At 46.3% G+C, this 21135-nt stretch overlaps 1 long non-coding RNA gene across 1 annotated transcript in view; it reads right to left on the minus strand.

The window, feature by feature from the left end:
* LOC135982897 (uncharacterized) overlaps positions 1-20397 on the minus strand; it is a 56499-nt gene extending 36102 nt beyond the window's left edge. Inside the window, exon 1 of the long non-coding RNA XR_010600375.1 lies at positions 19824-20397. This is a non-coding gene — a long non-coding RNA (uncharacterized LOC135982897). The remainder of the gene's footprint in view (positions 1-19823) is intronic.
* Between the last annotated feature and the right edge of the window lie 738 nt (positions 20398-21135).

The following is a 21135-nucleotide window of genomic DNA, read 5'->3' on the forward strand; positions in this document are numbered from 1 at the left end:
GGTGAAATTCACCGCTGGGCAAATACTTAAACATTTGTGAGGTGTACTAGTTGTACACAGGGTGTACTAGAAGTTGTATTGAGGGAGAGCAAAAAGATGACAACTAGAAGTTGTCGTTCTAATTGAAGTAGCTCCGCCCCTTAGCGGCCTACATGGATGTGTTTCTCCTCCCACACCCTTCCCCTTCAAGGTCAACCTTTCTCCGTCAATCTCTTGAAGCACGGATATTTTATACTCCTACTTTCATAGTAAATGTAAAAGGGGGATGGGGGAGAAGAGAGATTGTGAAAGTTTTTGACTTTGAATAAGGGGGTCGCCAACCTGAAAAGGTTGAGAAATACTTGTCTAGACAATAGTAGGGGAGAGAGAAATTACCATGCATATGTAAGGGGGAAGCCCATTATTTTCAGTTGACAATTATACCTTCTCGCCACTTGCTCCAGCATTGATGGGGGCTGGACTAGTGCCTCTGTTATGGGTTCAGGGGGAAATATTGGAAGCATAGGTAAACCCTTAAATACACATAGGTACTTCACTTCAGGCTCACTCACTTTCTAGACACAGCTGTGCTGTATGAAAGCCTCAAACAATCCACAGAGAAGAAGGGGGGGAAAGGAACAAATGAATCAAAATAAAAAGCTTAAAATCTTGGCAGCCCCTCCGCAAGTCAAAGGAAAATGTCACAACTCTTTTTAGCCACGGCCCTATTTTTGTGGGCAAATTACTAATCCAGGACATGTGTTTTTGTTCTGCCATTCTGCTGGGACCATGCATGCCGGCAGCCTTTAATTCATTCAAGAAAATCGGCAATAGACTCAAAGAACAAAGATAATCCCCAATGCAGGGCAGCTTCCACCTTCTACTTGCAAAGCAATGTGTTTCCTGTGGGAGCTATTTTAGAGTTGTCTGAGCCCTTCTCCCCCGCCCCCAAAACTCTTGGGCTGGACAGGGCAGTGGCAACACGTTGAAAGACAAAGCTATTTTAAAAGTGAAACTCCATTGAAGCGCAAACGCATTTTGCCCCCTTGATTTCAAAAGGGAGGTTGCTTAAAACAAATGGCACATTATGGCCACGTGTAATTAGGCACAAATTGGAACCAAGCAGCCTTCAGCAGTTTAATAAGGGTGCTAAATATATCTAGCTGGCTGCTGTCACGGGCATGCTGGGTGTTCTTTGTCAGTGACCTTTATTCCACCCTGGAAGCAACCAGCTGTGGGACCTGTGGGGCCATAGGAGCAACCTGTTTGTCCTCATTTGATGTTAGAAAAGAACATAGCTTCCCCAAAGTGACTGACATTGCTTCAGAGACTAGGCTGACACTAGCAGTCATTTGCATTCAAAAAAATATATGGAGGGACTTATTTGCGTAGTGTAGATCTAATCAACGATGCCATTGGGTTAATTTTTACATCAAATGACACATTCATCAGATGTGAACTGGGGATGATTTATGCCAGGGGTCAGAACGGCAGCTGAGCAATGCAGACTCAGAGGATGACAAAGGTTCCATCCTGCTACAGAGCCTCGCTCAATGCTCCGGGCTTGCAGCGGAGAGTCCCTCTGAGCTATCCTCAGTGCATGTCTGGGCTGCTGTTCCAAGACACGTATTCAAATCAGCAGCGTCGACATGAATGGGGTAAAATCTAGAGAGAACTGTGGTGGTGGCGGTGCTGTGATGTGAGGCTAGATGTCCGGAGGGATGGGGATAAGAGATTCAAAGCAGAAGGGAAAGTGTCCCAAACCTATTTCCAATCCTTTGATTTAAGTCTAAGCCCCTAGAGGATGGGCATGTTAACCAGCTGCCCCCCCCGAAAATAGATAAATAGTCTTTAGGCTGATCATTAACAGTGTCTTCCTCACACTACAGTGCTTAGCAGAAGGCACAGGGTGACAGAGAAAGAGGATTGCGGGGCTGTTGGGGTAGCAGCAGCATCCCTCGGACTTGAAGTGGTTTCCATCATATACAGGGTTTACAGTTTTGTTCAATGTCTCTCTCTCTCTCTCTCTCAACAACCCCCCGCCCCCATACACATTGTTCCAACGCCACCGGATGAGCAAGCGATTAGGGCACTAATGGAGGATTTGAGACCCGGGTCTAGCTCCCTGCACCATCACAGACTTCCTGTGTGACCTTGGGCAAGCCAATTTACATCTTGGTCCATGGGGAGATTAGCACTGCCCTACAGGACAGAGGTGATGGGAAGAGAAACACTAGAGATTGCAAGGTTCTCAGATATTATAGTAATGGGGGGGAGGGGAGGGCTGTGTAATTACCACAGCTAGATGGGATGGGAATTGCCAGAGCACTAGAGGAGTTAGGTGCCCAAACCCCATTGACTGTCAATGAGGACTAGGTGCTTAATTCCCTTAGACACTGGAGAAAATCCCACCCACAGCCCCTACCCCAAGCAGTTTACAATGCAAAGACCTAACCCTATGGGTCGAAGTCAACTTCCAAAATCCCTCAGTGCTACAACATGCCCTTAAAAAGCTTCCATGGTTATGGGCCTGATCCTGAACTATTGAAGCTAATGGGAGTTTTGACATTTATTTAAAGGGGATCAGGCCTTAAAGTAGGTTGTAAGAAAGACCGAAGCAGCGAATAGCCCTTGTACAGGAGGCGAATTTCATGCAAAATGGGCAAGGCTTTAATGAATTATGCTATGGTTCTCTCCAGATGAGCCCTTTCTGAATCGCTATGGATTTCACTGCTTTGTCCAATAGGCCTCTGGGGTTGATTAGTCCAGATGCAAGCGCTAAACAAAACCAACCTGGGAAGATTGGAGTAGTTACTCTGTAGCCAAAACACCATGAATTTGGAAGCCTTCAGAGACACAGATTGTAAAAGCCGAGGGTGACCAGACAACAAGTGTGAAAAATTGGGACGGGGGTGGGGTAATAGGAGCCTATGCAAGAAAAAGACCCAAAAATCGGGATGTCTGGTCACCCTATAAAAGGGTTATATGCAGTTATTCTTAACTAGGAAAACAGATTTACAACCGGTTCGAGGGGAGGAGGAATTAATTTTTTAATTTTATAAATGCACTAATCACTGAGAACTTTTATATAATTCTTATTTATCTGAGCTTCTGCTCATCCATAGTCTTGTGGCACCCTTAATTCCCCAGACACCTCTGGGCAGGAGAACTGAACTTCCTCGTAGCAACACCTTTCATCCTTAAATTCCAAAGTGCAAATTCTTCCAGGGATTCACCCTTTAACCATAGAAAAGAAACAAATCATTGTAGAGAACTGGGGCGTGTCAGGGGGAAGGGGGGAGAGGAGGAGGAAATGCCATGCTGCATTCATCAAGGATTCCCAGAAGAAACAGTTGAAATCCTACACAGTTCATCTCACTTGAAGTGTGTGTACACACACACACACACACACACACACACACACACACAGACTACTCAAAACGCAGCTATTCGAAAGCATCAGAGAGAACAGCTGTTGAAAAATAAATACAAGACTAATTATATAGGATTAGGGGTTTTTTGTTTTTTTAAAAACAGCTATTTTTAGTCAGGAAATAAAGGTTTGGTGAAACCATAATTTCTGTGCTCAACATTCTAAGCCAAACATGGAGATTAAAAAATATATATATATCTACAGCTAACAGAGATTTTGCTTTGGGGACTATGGAACTGAAACAGAAGGTCCCTGGAGCACCATGAAACCACCACAGTCTGGGGTGGCTTTAATTTAACCAGTGATTCACTTGATTAAAAAAAGTGCCTCTCTTTTCAGGTTCAGCTACAATAGGCGAGTATCAAGGTTCCCTTCATTATCACCTGTGTCTCAGGTCACTTTGCTAGAAGAGCTCTCCTCTCTGAAAGATAGCATGTTGCAGCGACATCTTCTGAAGATGGGGGAAATAATCAGTGCAGGAGGCAACCAAAGGGTAGAGTGACGCCCCCCCAAGAAAGATTCTTCGCTTTTGCTAGGCTCTTATCTCGCATCAGCATAATTGTCAGAGAATCGTAAGAAAGCCTTGACAATGTTTTCTCATCTCCTGCATTAGAAAGCAAATGGACTCAGCAGAAATATTTTAAAAAGAGAGGCAATAAATAGAACAAAGGCAAGGCTGAAGTGAGTGATCAAAGTCATCTGCCTAGTTAGATACAGTGCTACTACTGTAGTGGCAGTCTAGATATTTAATCCAGGAAGAAATGCATTTTAAAGACCAAGGGGAAGAAAGACGGATGCAGTGCATTTACCTGCCAAATGAGCCATGACCCCCCAGTAAACTACAGAGAGGCTTTGACACCACCACCACCAAGCTCTTATCGCTCACTTCTCACCCACAGATCTCGAAACACTTCACAAACTTGGTCAGTGTCATTACTGCTATATTACATATGGGGAAACCAGACACAGGGAGGTTAGGTGACTTGCCCTAGGTCACCCAGCAGGCCAGTAGCAGAGCTAGAAGTTGAACCAAATCTCCCAATTTCAAGTCCAGGGCTGTAGCCACAAATTACTTGGCTTGGAAAGGGAGTGACTTTTTGTTATGTGTGGGTACAGCATTAGTAAGGTGACCAGATGTCCCGATTTTATAGGGACAGTCCCAATTTTTGGGGCTCTTATATAGGCTCCTATTACCCCCCCCACTCCCTGTCCCGATTTTTCACACTTGCTGTCTGGTCACCCTAATTAGACCAGAGCCCCACTGTGCTCTATAACTAGGGTTGCTAAGCACTATACAGATAATGGAACTGTTGCCAGGAGAGGCTGTGGACACCCCATCAATATAGCACTGAGAAAATGCAAAATTCAGCCCGTGCAGAAAGACCGCACAAGTCCCTATTCTGAGGATTTCAGTGGATATAAATGCTACCTCAGCCCTTTGCTGCACCTCTGCCCAGGGGTATATTTCACCAAAAGGTCAGTAACCTTTGTGCTATTGGACAGGACTTGGTGAGCTTGTTTCCTGCCTAACTTATATTATTTCTTGCAACACCACAGGCTCCTTATCTTGAATTCCTGGGAGAAAAGATCGTCCCGTTGTTATGGTGCTAGCCTGGGATTTGAGTTCTTCGAGTGAACAGAAGACTTAGGGGCTCAGATACTATGGTGATTGGAGCCTTAAAAGTACCTAAGTTAATTCCATCTCTGTAGTAAGCGTGGAGTCTCTCCCTCACCCGAGAGACAGGTGATACTGGGGTTTAGGGAAGAACAGAAATTATGTTTGACAGCATGTATCCAGCTATAGAAAGACTAAGACATCATTAGCAGAGCTACCTAGCTGCTGCATTGTCCCTCTAAATCAGAGAATTGCTCCATAATTAAGGAAAGAATGACTAACATGAAGTCAGGAGAAAAAGACCATTATTCATACTTATTGCCCTTGAATTAGCCAAGTAAAACATCATGTTTTATTATAACTTCATAATAATTACAGTGATTACTGAATTCATGCATCTTGAAGAGGCTGCAGTTCCTTGAGAAATCTCATTATTAATTCATGTGCCATTTCATTGAAATTACGTAATAAGCCAATTTCAACATTTGGATATTAAACAATGTCTTTCCAAAAATATATGTATTCATTAGGGTCGTGTGATCAATGGGAGTATGTCAGTAACAGATTTGACACAGAAGTAATTACCTTTAAAAACGCTTAACTGTGACACCAACTACTAGTAAGAGAGAATAGTAACAATGATAATATAGTCTTATCTTAAATACCAAAGGATCCTAATGTGCATTTCAAAGTCTGCATAGAGGAATTACATCATCTCACTAAAATGCAGCCCTCTCTGGGATGAAATACAGCAGCTGTTTAACAGCTCACAGCAACACTACTAGACAGCAGAACTCGGAATTTTAATTTTTAGCTTTACTTCCTGACTCCCATTTATACCTCTCTCATACATCCCCAAATAATTCCTTTTCTTTGTGTATACCTTTCTGTTAACTGTAGAGGTCACTCCTGTTTGGATTGGAAGGCAACTTTTTCCAGCAGGTAGGAAAAGAGTGTGTGCGCCAAGCAGCTGCTCTTGTTGCTTAAGGATGTGGAGTGCGGCTGCAGAAGTTAAAAGAGGTCAAGCTTCACATCGGAAAGTGGGGGTTTGGACTGGAAGGCAGGGCAAGCAACTGTAGGCTCTGTCTGAGATGTTGGAGTTATGTAGTGTATGAAAGAATGCAATGGTTAAATACAAGCTCTCCTTCCTTATCAAAAAGAATAGTAGAGTCTGAATGGTTCAGAACTATTTATGCTGCCAAAGCAAGGTGATCATTTTAGCTATTGGGAAGCAATGATCTCTTTGCATTACCAGAGCCATCATGTTAAAGCAGACTTTTCCCAGCAGCAGATGCAGTGTTCACTTATCGTTGGGGGAGAAGTGACAACAGCAATTTCAGCTGTAGGCCAGTTTGAAGGCAAAAGGTGACTAGGATGCATTGACCAAGTGCTAAAGCCTCTCACAAATTACTTGTGGCAACCATTCCCCATTGCTTTATGCTCTTGTACAATGGTGCAGTGACCGCTGAGGTCTCTTGAAACTCCACCTGCTCCCCTGCAACAAAGCGCAGTTCTGCCATCTACTGCAGTGGTAGCAATTCAGAATACATAACTGCAAAACTGGCTTAAAACCAGCCCAGCCCCTCCCACAGTCATCCCCACCTCAAGTTTAGGAAAGTAGTAAGTAAGGGTATGTCTACACTATGAGAGTAGTCCGATTTTACTTAAATCGAATTTGTGGAACTGATATTACAAAGTCGAACGTGTGTATCCACACTAAGGACAGTAATTCAACTTTGTGAGTCCACACTAACGGGGCAAGCGTCGACATTGGAAGCGGTGCACTGTGGGCAGCTATCCCACAGTTCCCGCAGTTCCTGCTGCCCATTGGAATTCTGGGTTGAGCCCCCAAAGCCTGATGGGGCAAAAAAATGTGTCAAGGGTGTTTTTGGGTAACTGTCATCATTCAACCGTCACTCCCGCCCTCCCTCCCTGAAAGCGCTGGCGGGCAAACACTTCGCACACTTTTCTGGTGAGTGACAGCGCGGACGCCACAGCACTGCGAGCATGGAGCCTGCTGTGACCATCGCTGCAGTTATGGCCGTTGTCAACACCTCGCACCTTATCATCCACCTTTTTCAGAGTCAGATGCTGAGAAATCAGGCGAGGAGGACATTAAGTCTGAGAGGGGCACTGACCTCTCACAAAGCACGGGACCCCGCGCCGTGAACATCATGGTGGCAATGGGTCATGTTGATGCTGTGGCGCGATTCTGGGCCCGGGAAACAAGCACGGACTGGTGGGACCGCATAGTGCTGCAGGTCTGGGATGAATCACAGTGGCTGCAAAACTTTCGCATGTGTAAGGGGACTTTACTGGAACTTTGTGAGTTGCTGTCCCCTGCCCTGAAGCGCAAGGACACCCGGATGCGAGCAGCCCTAACTGTCCAGAAGCGAGTGGCCATAGCCCTCTGGAAGCTTGCAATGCCAGACAGCTACCGGTCAGTCGCGAACCACTTTGGCGTGGGCAAATCTACCGTGGGGGTTGCTGTGATGCAAGTAGCCAACGCAATCGTTGAGCTACTGCTGTCAAAGGTAGTGACCCTAGGAAACGTGCAGGTCATCATAGATGGCTTCGCCGTGATGGGATTCCCAAACTGAGGTGGGGCTATAGATGGAACTCACATCCCTATCCTGGGACCGGACCACCAGGCCAGCCAGTACTATAACTGAAAGGGCTACTTTTCAATGGTGCTGCAAGCACTGGTGGACCATAGGGGATGTTTTACCAACATCAACGTCGGATGGCCGGGCAAGGTTCATGACGCTTGTGTTTTGAGGAACTCTGGTCTGTTTAGATGCCTGCAGGAAGGTATTTACTTCCCGGACCACAAAATAACTGTTGGGGATGTGGAGATGCCTATAGCGATCCTCGGGGACCCAGCCTACCCACTAATGCCCTGGCTCATGAAGCCCTATACAGGCGCCCTGGACAGTGAAAAAGAACTCTTCAACTACCGGCTGAGCAAGTGCAGAATGGTGGTGGAGTGTGCTTTTGGCCGTCTCAAGGGGAGATGGAGAAGCTTACTGACTCGCTCTGATCTCAGCGAAACCAATATCCCCATTGTTATTGCAGCTTGCTGTGTGCTCCACAATATCTGTGAGAGCAAGGGGGAGACCTTTATGGCGGGGTGGGAGGTTGAGGCAAATAGCCTGGCTGCTGATTACGCCCAGCCAGACAGCCGGGAGATTAGAAGAGCCCAGCGGGACGCGCTGTGCTTCCGGGAGGCTTTGAAAGCTAGGTTCCACGGTGAGCAGGGTAACCTGTGACTATTCAGCTTCTCTTTAAACAAACTTAACCTGCCCCTGATTCTTTACCCACTTAATGTTGACTATCCTCTGCAGTTACATACCCCCTTCACCCCGTTGCCCCCCTTCCAACACATGTTTAAAAATAAAATAAACGGAACTGTTAATTAACACCGTTTTCTTTATTAAGGGTTTCGCGGTAAAGTGTTGAAACTGGGACGCAGACTGTGGTGGGGAGCGGGCGTAGGGATGGAAAGAACGCTTCTAAACTCGAGGAATGACAGGATCCTGCTCCTAGAGCAGTCCGCAGTGGTGGACTGGTTGTTTCAACGGAGCCTGCCACCCCTCCTTTTCGGGACTCTGTGTAGGGGGGCTATGTGACTTTGTGGCGGGGGAGGGGGGTTACAGATCCCCTGCTGCGTGGCTCTGTGATCCAGGCTAAGGACCGCTGCATAAGATCTCTAACCGCCCTCCCCCGCCACAAAGTCACATAGCCGCCCCCCCCCCCCCCCTCCACACACACACACAGAACATGAAAACCACCTCCCAGACTGACCAGGGTGCCTAGTGACTGCAATGTGTGTGTGATCTTCTGCTAAACCTGCCCCCGTGTCTGTACCCTGGTAAAGGTGACTGTCCTCTCCAATTACCAACCCCCCTCCAAACACACTCTCCTCTAAAAGAACATGACGGAAACAGTAATTAACAGAAACGTATTTTTTATTAGCAACTACACAGTTAGGGGATGAAACTGGGACGGGGGCTTGGGTGAGGCGGGAAGGAAAGGACTTATCAAATCTTTGGGAATGAGAGCCTTCCATCAGTTAGAAGTAACGGAAGAGGAGAAGGACCTCGGAGTCCTGGTTGATCGCAGGATGACTATGAGTCATCAATGTGACGTGGCCGTGAAAAAAGCTAATGCGGTCTTGGGATGCATTAGGCGAGGTATTTCTAGTAGGGATAAGGAGGTGCTGGTTCCGTTATACAAGGCACTGGTGAGACCTCATTTGGAGTACTGTGTGCAGTTCTGGTCTCCCATGTCTAAAAAGGATGAAATCAAACTGGAACGGGTACAAAGAAGGGCCACTAGGATGATCCGAGGAATGGAAAATCTGTCGTATGAAAGGAGACTCGAGGAGCTCAGTTTGCTTACCTTAACCAAAAGAAGGCTGAGGGGGGATATGATTGCTCTCTTTAAATATATCAGAGGGATAAATACCAGGGAGGGAGAGGAATTATTTCAGCTCAGTACTAATGTGGACACAAGAACAAATGGATATAAACTGGCCGTCGGGAAGTTTAGGCTTGAAATTAGACGAAGGTTTCTAACCATCAGAGGGGTGAAGTTTTGGAACAGCCTTCCGAGGGAAACAGTGGGGGCGAAAGACCTCTCTGGCTTTAAGATTAAGCTTGATAAGTTTATGGAGGGGATGGTTTGATGGGATAAAGTGATTTTAGTCAATAGGGCAATAACATGCCATCGATGGTAATTAGTAACAATGGTCAATGATGGGATATTAAAAGTTACTACAGAGAACTTTTTCCAGAGGGTCTGGCTAGAGAATCTTGCCCGCATGCTCGGGGTTCAGCTGATCGCCATATTTGGGGTCGGGAAGGAATTTTCCTCCAGGGTAGATTGGCAGAGGCCCTGGAGGTTTTTCGACTTCCTCCGCAGCATGGGGCAGGGGTCGCTTGCTGGAGGATTCTTAGCGATTTGAAGTCTTTAAATCATGATTTGGGGACTTCAACAGCTGAGTCAAGGGAGAGAATTATTCCAGGAGTGGGTGGGTCAGCTTTTGTGGCCCACATCATGTGGGAGGTCAGACTAGATGATCATAATGGTCCCTTCTGACCTTAGAGTCTATGGTACTTGAGCAGTCTGCAGGGGTGGAGTGACAGTTTTCACAGCCCCTGCCGCCCCTCCTACTTGGGACTTTGGGTAGGGGGGATGGGACTTTGTGGCGGGGGAGGCCGGTTAGAGATAGACTGCAGTGGGGCTCTGTCCTCCTGCCTCCGGTCCTGCAGAACATCCACAAGACGCCGGAGCTTGTCCGTTTGCTCCCTCATTAGTGCAAGCAGCGTTTGAGTCGCCTGCTGGTTTTTCTGCCGCCACCTCTCCTCCCGTTCACTGTGTGATCGCTGGTATTGCGACATGTTCTCCCTCCACTGGATCTGCTGGGCCGCCTTGGCTCGGGAGCGGCCCATAAGTTCTGAGAACATGTCGTCCTGTGTCCCTTTCTTTCTCTGCCTAATCTGCACCAGCCTCTGGGAGGGGGATGCTGGGGTAGGTCGGGAGACATTTGCAGCTGTGGGATGGGGAAATGGGAGTGAATTCCTCACAAAGATACATTTTTGTGAACAATGAACATAGTCTCTCTCTGTGAAGAAGACCATGCACAGCACCTATCACATGCGCACTCAGGACAAGGTCAAATTTTCGGCCTTCGCATTCAGTGCCTGGGGTCTTGCAGTGGAGATCAGACAAGCGGGGCAGGACAGTGGAATTCGGGTAGCAGGCTGACATGGTAAGCTGTAGACTTTTGGCTGCTTAAAACTTAATTTATAGCAGTGCCCTCCTTTCACATTCAAAGCAATGCTCCTAGCGTTGGCCAGTTCTTGCTGCTGGCAATCCGGCAAGCATGAACTCTGCCCCTGTCCCACCCCCTCATAGCTGTCCCCGGGAAAGATCCCTGTATGCTGCCCCTCTTCCGCCTCCACCGCGTGGCTGTAAACCGACGGTTACAGTTATGTAAAGGAACAGGCAAGCAGTCCCAATACTAACATTCCCCTAATTTAAAGCAGGTCACCATGAGTGACATCACTCTGATGAGTATTTCTGACACAGAGAAAGACTGCATGCTGCGTGAAAGCCAGCAAAAACACAGGGCCGTATGCCGCCATGCTCTGCGAGGCAATGATCCCAGAGTACTTGATGATAGCCTGGCACGGAAAAGTTTCCTACCACGGAGGATGCAATAAGGCCACTCTCCCCAGGAACCTCATGCAAAGGCTTTCAAATTACCTCCAGGAGAGCTTCGTGGAGATGTCCCATGAGGATTTCACCTCTATCCCCGGACATATAGACCTTATTTTCCAGTAGCTGCACTAGCAAGGACTAAAAAGTAGAGCGCCTAGGGCAAACTAATCATGAAAAACCCATTGTTAATATTCCTGTTCTGATCAAAATAAATGTTTACATGTTTAAAACACTTACCAACTGATCCTTCCTCTGATTCAGGGTCCGGGTTAACGCCTGGGGAGGGTTGGTAGGGGATCTCCGTGAGGGTGATGAAGAGATCCTGGCTATCGGGGAAATCAGCGTTGTAAGCGCTGTCGACTGCCTTGTCCTCATCTCCTTCCTCATCTTCCCCGTCCGTCGACAATATCCCATCCTCAGAGTCCACGGTCAGTGGTGGGGTAGTGGTGGCGGCCACACCTAGAATGGAATGCAGTGCCTCGTAGAAACGGCATGTCTGGGGCTGGGATCCAGAGCGTCCATTTGACTCTTTGGTCTTCTGGTACGCTTGTCTCAGCTCCTTGATTTTCACGCGGCACTGCGTTGCATCCCAGCTGTATCCTCTCTCCGTCATGGCTTTGGAGATCTTCTCGTAGATCTTCGCATTCCGTTTTTTCAATCGCAGCTCCGAAAGCACGGACTCATCGCCCCACACAGCGATCAGCTCCAAGACTTTCTGATCAGTCCATGCCAGGGCACTCTTTCTATTCTGTGATTGCATGGTCACCTCTGCTGGAGAACTCTGCATCGTTGCCAGTGCTGCTGAGCTCGCCACAATGTCCAAACAGGAAATGAGATTCAAACTGGCCAGACAGGAAAAGGAATTCAAATTTTCCCAGGACTTTTCCTGTGCGGCTGGTCAGAGCATCCGAGCTCAGACTGCTGTCCAGAGCGTCAGAGTGGTGCACTGTGGGATAGCTCCCGGAGCTATTAGCGTCGAATTCCATCCACACCTACCCTAATTCGACATGGCCATGTAGAATTTAGTGCTACTCCCCTCGTTGGGGAGGAGTACAGAAATCGAATTAAAGAGACCTCTATGTCGAACTAAATAGCTTCGCTGTGTGGATGGGTGCAGGGTTAATTCGATTTAACGCTGCTAAATTCGACATAACCTCCTAGTGTAGACCAGGCCTAAGACTCAGGCCCAAGATAGCCAAACCCTAAAATATTTGATTTTCCATCACTCTCCAATGAGAGATCCTGCCCTTTTTAGCCCTATGATAAAACCAGGTTAAAACACACCTTTCAGATAGTGCACTTGTGACGGGTTGGATCACAGAAACCCCCTTGGGAGCTGCCACCCGACGTGCAAAGACTACCCCTGCTCCTGTTTTCCCTGCCAGCTCAGGATTCCAGCACCCTGTCTTGCTGAGCCAGCCACTCCTGTCTGGCTTTAACACAGATCCAGGGTCTGAATCACTTGTCCCAAAGCTGCAGGTTTACCTGAACACAGCTCACAGAAGTCTGTCTGTCTTTAGCACTCAGATGCCCAACTCCCAATGGGGTCTAAACCCAGATCAATCCGTTTTGCCCTGCATAAAGCTTATGCAGGGCAAACTCATAAATTGTTCGCCCTCTATAACACTGATAGAGAGATATGCACAGTTGTTTGCTCCCCCAGGTATTAATACATACTCTGAGTAAATTACTAAATAAAAAGTGATTTTATTAAATACAGACAGTAGGATTTAAGTGGTTCAAAGTAGTAACAGACAGAACAAAGTAAGTCACCAAGAAAAATAAAATAAAATGCGTGAATCTATGTCTAATCAAACCGAATACAGATAATCTCACCCTCAGAGATGTTTCAATAAGTTTTTCTCAGACTGGACACCTTCCAGGCCTGGGCACAATTCTTTCCCCTGGTACAGCTCTTGTTGCAGCTCAGGTGGTAGCTAGGGGATTCTTCATGATGGCTCCTCTCCCCTTTGTTCTCTTCCACCCCTTTATATATCTTTTGCATAAGGCGGGAACCCTTTGTCCCTCTGGGTTTCCACCCCCCCTCACTGGAAAAGCACCAGGTTAAAGATGGATTCCAGTTCAGGTGACATGATCACATGTCACTGCAAGACTTCATTACTCACTTGCCAGCACACACATATACAGGAAGACTCACAGGTAAATACAGCCATCTACAGACAATGGGAGTCATCAAGATTCCAAACCATCCTTAATGGCCCACACTTTACATAATTACAATAGGCCCTCAGAGTTATATTTTATATTTCTAGTTTTAGATACAAGAGTGGTACATTTCTACAAATAGGATGATCACACTCGGTAGATTATGAGCTTTGTAATGATACCTTACAAGAGACCTTTTGCATGAAGCATATCCCAGTTACGTTATATTCACTTATATTTTTATAAAACCATATAGACTGCACAACGTCACAGCACTGAATGGGGATGAGACTGCTTATAGATAGAGACAGTCCAGACAATCAGTCACATTCACCCCAGTCATTAAATTGACATGTGCACGGGTAATTGGCAGGTTATGGAAGTAGAAATTCAGTCTCGTGTGTACAGCGTCCAAACTACATACCTTCAGAATGTCCGTAGAACCTAATATCAGTTTTTACTATGCAATTAAACTTTAGTCTTCCATCAAATGAATTGAAGCTCATTAAAAACCAACCAGGCATATTATGGGAGTAAAATTAGACAGCAAAACTGTTGCAATTCTTAGGCAATTTCCTCCATGGTGCCAACCTACACTTATACATTAATATTTCAAAAAAATTCAATTGCTATTCAACTTTCTGACCAATTTTGTAAAATTAACCTATTTTTCATTCAGGCAAGAGTTAGCTTGTGAGTTAGCAAGAAAAAATTCACTTAAACACTTTCCAGACTACCTCCATTAGGAGAGTTAGCTGTGATCAATAAGCTGTTTGAATTAATTATCTATTTGAAATCTGAGCATGTTTATGTGCAAGCCAGCCAGCATTCTGCATTGGAAACAGACAGAGAGGCTCCCTATCCCATCCCGGCGACATGAAGTTCACCCTTGTGTGGCAGGCCAGAATTAGGTCTACATTAGGGTTACCATATTTAACAAATAAAAAAAAAAAAAAAAAAAAAAAGAGGACCCTCCAAAGGGCCCTGGCCCCACCCATTTTCCACCCCGGCCCGCCCCAACTCCACCCCTTCCCCGCCCCCTCCTCCCTCCCACTCCCAGCCACGCGAAAAGGGCTGCCCGAGCACTACCGGCTTCACCGTTTGCCGGGCAGCCCCCAGACCCCGCACCCCCGCCCGGCGCTTCCCCAGCGCAGCGGGAGCCCGGGAGGGGAAGCGCTCAGCCGGGGGCGCAGGGTCTGGAGGCTGCCCAGCAAACCGTGAAGCCGGTAGCATTCGGGCTTCGGGCAACCCCCATACCTCCGGACCCTGTGCCCCCGGCCAGGCACTTCCCCTCCCGGGCTCCGGCGGCGCAGGGTCCGGAGGCATGGGGGCTGCCCGAAGCCTGTAGCGCTCGGCTCTTAAACAGAGCCGAAGAGTCAGGGGAGGAGCAGAGCAGCCGCGGGAGGTGAAGTGCCCGGCCGGCATTTTCCTGGACATGTTCGGCTTTTTGGCAAATTCCCCCCGGACGGGGGTTTAATTACCAAAAAGCCGGACATGTCTGGGAAAAACCGGACGTATGGTAACCCGAGTCTACATACATTTAAGCTTCCTTGCTTTTGAAGCACAGGGAGGGTGTCCTTTGCATTTGCTGCTTTTGGTATACCGGATGTGTCCCAGAAGAAGTACCGACTGCATCAATTTTATGACGCCATGATTGTGTCATAATTTACAGTTCAGTCATGTTTCAAGTTTGCTTGCATAGAGACTAAACATAGCTAAGTTAGAATTATGCACGTCGTCAGCCCTGGACATGGCGTTATGGCCATGAACGCACAGTATGTGCTGTGCTCATGCAGAACATCAATCTTCCTTGTGAAAATTAATGCAATATGCAGCTTCCCTCATGGGGGTTCCTTCCCCCCTCCCCCCCATGTGTACTGAACACTTTGCTCAATTTTGCACATCTATGGCGGAATTTGTTCTTGTGTAGAGGACCAGCAAAAGGTCTACGCACCACTTACATGCCATTTATGTTCTTAAAAACAGAACTTAAGTGATGCATAAACCAATTGTTGGCTTTCTATACAGGTGTCAGTTTCACCAAGTGTTCAACCTCTTTTCATAAAGCAACAGATTCCATGACAAAAAGTACTAACGCAAAAGATTAAAAGGGTAATCCTATCCCACCAGACTTAAAATAATCAATTCTTATTACAAGGGAAAGGTTTCCTAAGTTTAATTAGATGAGCATGCAGCTGACTGTTTGCGAACACATGAAGATGCTTGGTGTGTCATTAGCAGACTGTTTGATTACAATTTGATTGTGTTTCAGTTACTGCAGCATATTATAAAACATGACCCAGAGTCACATGTCACAGTCCTGAGTGTCTAAAGTTAGATGATTCCTAATTCTATATTTCAACTAATCAACAACTGTATTTTCAGAGGTGCAGGAGACATGGGAACTCACTGGTTTTACTAACAGCTACTTGTGTGTGGCACTTTTGAGGGAAAAGAAAAAAATCAGACCACGTGCACTAGAAACCTCAATATGCACTTAGGAGCTTAATATTTGAGTATTTCAGCCCCAGGTCTAAGCAATCAGAAGCGAACCTTCTTTTCTGAGCTGAGGAGGTAACAGGTAGGCTGTTCTGTAGTTAGAGCAGGGGAGTCAGGGCTGCTGGGTTCTATCGCCAGTCTTGTCACTGACTCATTAGGAGTCAGATTCTCCAATGAGCTCAGCACATTGGGTTCTGATTTTTCTGAAGTGCTCAAGGTTGGGTCCTGAGCTCTTTTGAAGATCTGGACCATGTGACCTCAGGTAATGTGAAACTCAAAAAGCCTACGTGATTTAACCTTCTGCAAAGTAGGAATAAGACCACCTAATCACCTGTTAAAAGCTCTTTCAGAACCTGGGATGAAAAGCACTACCCACCATTAATGCTGCTTGGAACACTGCAGTTATCCAAGTGTTAGTTAGGGGTTTTTGTTTCAGGTGAGGTTAGACAGTCTCAGAGTTAGGATTGGATTTTTTTAGAATTATTATGATTATGGTGGGTTTTGTTGCAAATCCTGTTTGAGATAAGTTCCCAACCTTAAATTTTGGTTGGGTTCCAGGAGTTAACCCCCCCCAAAAATCAACCCTAATCTTAAAATCCGGTTTAGCTGTAGAATTTGGGATTAGGCTTGAGTTTTGAGATCAGGACTGGGTTTAATAAAAATGAAACTTTCAGCAGGATTCTATGTATTATCTCAATTTTAGGTTTTAAACTGTAGTAGCTGAGTGTCTTCCATATAAAAATTAATAGCCAAGTCCCTAAGTGGTCTGTATGGATTCTCTGTCTCTTCTCCCTTTTGGTGGTCAAAATTCTGCCTGGGTTAGGTGGTGGTGGGTGTGTAATAAAAGGCGCATTCACATTGTGAGAATCACATGTTGGAAAGGCTCTCTCAAAGAAGATAGATAATTATACAAAATATTATCCATGTACTTATTTACATTACTTTATTGCCAACAACCCCACGGTGCTAGGTACTGTACAAATACAGAACAAAAAGATGGTCCTTCGATGTCAAAGTGATTTGTTCTTTTTTAAGCTTGTGTTTAAGAAGCCCCAAATCTTGGAACAGCCAGGCATGAATCAAAACCAGGTGAAACCTTGCTTTTCCAATATTAGCCCTGCTCTAAGTGAGAGATCAGTTGGTAATCTGCCTTTTCATGCATGGTTTGGATAGCTGACAAAGCCACCTGTAGGGGCTGGAAAATAAGTTCTGCCTCATTACAAAAGAAATTGCATCTAAATGAAGAAACATCAGATAATAACTTTAACACACTTGAAAAATGCTGCCAGGTAAACCAGTGATGTATAGTGTACACCATGCCTTTGACAAGGGTCACCCTTAATTATTCTGCAACGAAAGGAACTGTATACATTTCCGAATAGGCCTAAGTGTTTTTATTATATTATGATGTGTAAATGCTGAGGCAGAGAATTAGCCAGGCAGCGCCTAAAACGCTGCATTGCTTTTCATAGGTTGAAACCTAAATAATATGTACTGCAAATAAGAGGCATATTGGCCTGGCTTTTCTACATTATTTTGAATGGATTTTCAAGTCATAACATCTGTCAAATGCCTCCACTCCACCCCACTTTGGTTGGAGCTGTCATTATAAACTGACAAAGAATTACTAGAGCTGTTAAATACTCCGAACACTTCAATGAAATTGATTGAGTGCTCTTAAAAACCCGGTGATCAGTCCACACTTAGGGAGATCTCGTTTGCCATTGACCTCAACAATGGGGCAGGGGGGAGGGAGGGGAAGAGAATGCATTTTCCAGTTCTATACAGCAGCACCTTGCAGGATCAGGTCCTAGATGTGGACAACCTTCCTGTTATGAACAGTATGGTACTACTCTGGTTTTGTATTTATACAGAACTATTTATCCGAGTTCATCATAGCACACAAACAATACCAATACCTCAAGGCACCTGTGGGAAGTAGGTACATGTTTATAGACTCATATGCACAGAGTGGGAAAACAAAAGTAGTGACAGTGGTGTTCGCTCAGCAAGTCATTTCAAATCTATTATTTTTCTATGTATAACAAATATTTTAATTTTTCTTTGAAAAAATAGAGCAACTATCAATTCTCTGGCTCTGGGACCAGATCCAGCTGTGAATTACACTGGTGTAAATCTGGAGTAACTCCATTGACTTCAGCAGTACTCCTCTACATTACACCAGTGATATTGAAAGAGAAGATTAAGGGCAAGGGCAAGATTCCTGCGAGAGGGAGGCAAGCATCTGAAGGAATACAGCCAGCCCTATGCCAGTCTGTGGGCTGCACACGGAGATCAGGATAAGGAGACATTCTGGAAACAGGCAATAGTGATAAAATGGATGTTTTGACAGGGAGGCTGTACTTAGCTGATGGGGGGAAAATGAACAAAGTAGATGACAGAGTTGGAAAAACAGAATCTAACAGCTGATTAAGCTCCTATTCAGGAGATCTCAGACAACTATGATAGATTTCACAGACTAAATTCTGAGCTACTTAGCTCTATTACCAACCATCTGCACTCTCTCTTTTCCTTATGGTAGTAGAAGGTCACAATCTCCTCTATTTTCCTCTGGGTATTTCCATTGTAGCCTGTTTGGGGAGTTATGGTTGATGCAATATTTTGTTTCATGATACTCAAAATCTAGCAGGCAAAGATGCAGTAGGAGGCCATGGGCTATTTGGAATCAGGAACGATTGAAGCAGCATAGGAGGAGTCCTATCGGATCAGATCACAGGGCTGCCTAGTCATGCAGCCAGCTTCTGACACTGGTCAATACCAGAAGAACTTTCCATCCTTAATGCACCTGAACGATTGTGCAATGCTGCATGTGTCTGGGGAAGGTTCCTCTCTGACCCCACCCCCACCCAAGGGGATCATCTTCACACAAAAAACCTCAACTCTGCATATCAGCCCAGCACCCCCTACTCAAGCTGTGCACGGGGGTCCCTGGAGGGGAATATAATGCACTCACAAAGGCTACAGAGCTCAGCCACAACCATTACTGTCGTGACTAGGCGGTCAAAGCCTCCTTGCTGCTCCACAGCCTGGAGCAGCATAATGGAAACTATCCTTACCCCCACTCCTTCCTAAATCCCTCTGCCCCTTAGTGCACAGAAACCCATTTGGGTCCGGGCCCAGCACCATGGGTCCCTGTATACTCCCCCTAAAGCTTATCCCTCCCTAGTTTACTCCGCAGAACTGCAATAGTGTGGGACAATCCTCAGCCATGGATTAGAGGCAGGATTTGCCCCCACTGCAATGGGTTATGGAGCTGTGTCATTGCCTTAGCCCGAATCACTACAAGTGTTAGTGATGTTCCTGGAACCCTCCAACCCTTTCATAGGCCTCCTCCCAAGGTAGCTAATTTCACAGATCAACTGCAGTAGGAATTTTTTCCTTCTGTTAGTTCCCCAAGTATCTGTGCAATAATCTGCTGGTTAGAGGAAGATACTGAGATCAGCTCAGGCTGACTATAAATATGACACTATGCAAGATTAAGGAACAAAGGGGCACGTCTGAAGTTATTGAAAATGAAACAAACACACAATTAGTAATGCTACAGTTCCGTAAGTTGCATCAAGATCCTTATTACCTGGCACTTTATAATTGTAGAGTGTTATTTAAACCCAGTTTCTGACCTCAGCTATACCAGAGTAAAACTAGGGTAGCTATATGTTAGTCCATTAAGACTTATTGTTATATTTAGCTACATCTCTCTCTATGGTACCAGTTTTTGAGACAGGAACTACGTTGCCCTCCTGAGATGTCCCCTCCCAACTGCTGATTAATGCAGTGGAACAAACAAGAGGAACTGTATCTCACCACTCATGAGCCCAGTGCATGTGGAGACAAAATTTTGAGGACTTAAATCAGTCTTGTGTACATGTAAAAGAGCGGACTCACCAGTGGCTTGCCCTCTCATGGCTGGGCATAACGTAGCAGGGCCTCTTTCTCCTGTACCCCTCCAGGCTGTTGCTCTGATCCTGCCACAGTCTGACTCTTCTTGTGACTCAGACCCCCAGCCTAGTCACATTTTAATCCCACCTGTTCCAGGGTAACAAAAAGTCCAGCAAACAATCACCCAATCCTTGTATCTCATCTTCAGCCCTCAGCTCCAGGCTCTGTAAGCGTCACCTTCCCTCAGAGTGTTATTTGTCCTTATCAGGGGCTTCCCACCAAGGAGCTGGCAGAACATCCCAGATCTGCTACCTACACTGGGATCCACTCCAGGGACCCTAGAAATGAACAGTTGAAGTCCGCTCAAGCAGACATTTGCCACCGCCTACCATTAACTGTTCTTCAGGCCTTTTCCCCAAACCCTTCCCTGTCTCTGTGCGCTGAGCAACAGTTCCCAGGGTTTCTTCCCACAGAACCAGTACCTGCCATTAGGTTAGGAGCTTGTTCTAAGACTGTGTTTTCCCCTCTGTCTCTGAGCCCAACTCTCTCCCCAGCTGCCTTTGATCACCAATTATGCCTAAACACTCCTCAAGGTGCCACCCACTGGCTTAATTGGGCTCAGGCTTCTCTTATTCCATGGTTAGCCAGTGTGGAGTGTATACAACCCCACCACAGTGTGAGATGGAGCAGTACATAGGCTATGTGCTAGCTCTCCACCCAGGGTGGGAATTTCATCCCATGTGAATATTCAGGCAGTGCAGCCAAGACCAACAAAACTCATGTTTTGCAGACTTTGCTATCATATTTCAGGGCTTTGCCTTGGGAAGCCGCTAGTGACCTGAAACACTCCTGTGGCATAGGAAATTCCTCTACTGCGTCTTTAGATCCTTTGGAGCTAAGCTTTGGAACTGCTGCATATGGGAAGAGAGGCTAACAAGGGGCCCGGCTGGGATATCCCTCCCCCAACAACCCTCTGATCCTGAACTGTGCAGGGGAGACCACACACTAGGGTGACCAGATGTCCCATTTTCGCTGGGACAGTCCCCTTTTTAAGCCCTGTCCCAGCTGTCCTGACTTTTTTGGCAAAAATGGGCATTTGTCCCGTTTGGTCTTGCCGACTTGATCAGTTGTCAAGAGCAAATGGGACAAATGTCTGCTTTTGTCAAAAAAGTGGGGTGCTGAGGAATGCATCATGGGGGGGGCCTTGGGCATCCCTGCATGGGAAGGGGGGCTCGGGCAAGCGGTTCAGGCCAGCCCTACATGTGTGTGTGTGGGGGGCGGCCCTCTGGCTAGCCCCACATGGTGTCCCATTTTCTCT

Source organism: Chrysemys picta, chromosome 4 (genome assembly GCF_011386835.1).
Source record: "Chrysemys picta bellii isolate R12L10 chromosome 4, ASM1138683v2, whole genome shotgun sequence".
NCBI classification, from domain to species: domain Eukaryota; kingdom Metazoa; phylum Chordata; order Testudines; family Emydidae; genus Chrysemys; species Chrysemys picta.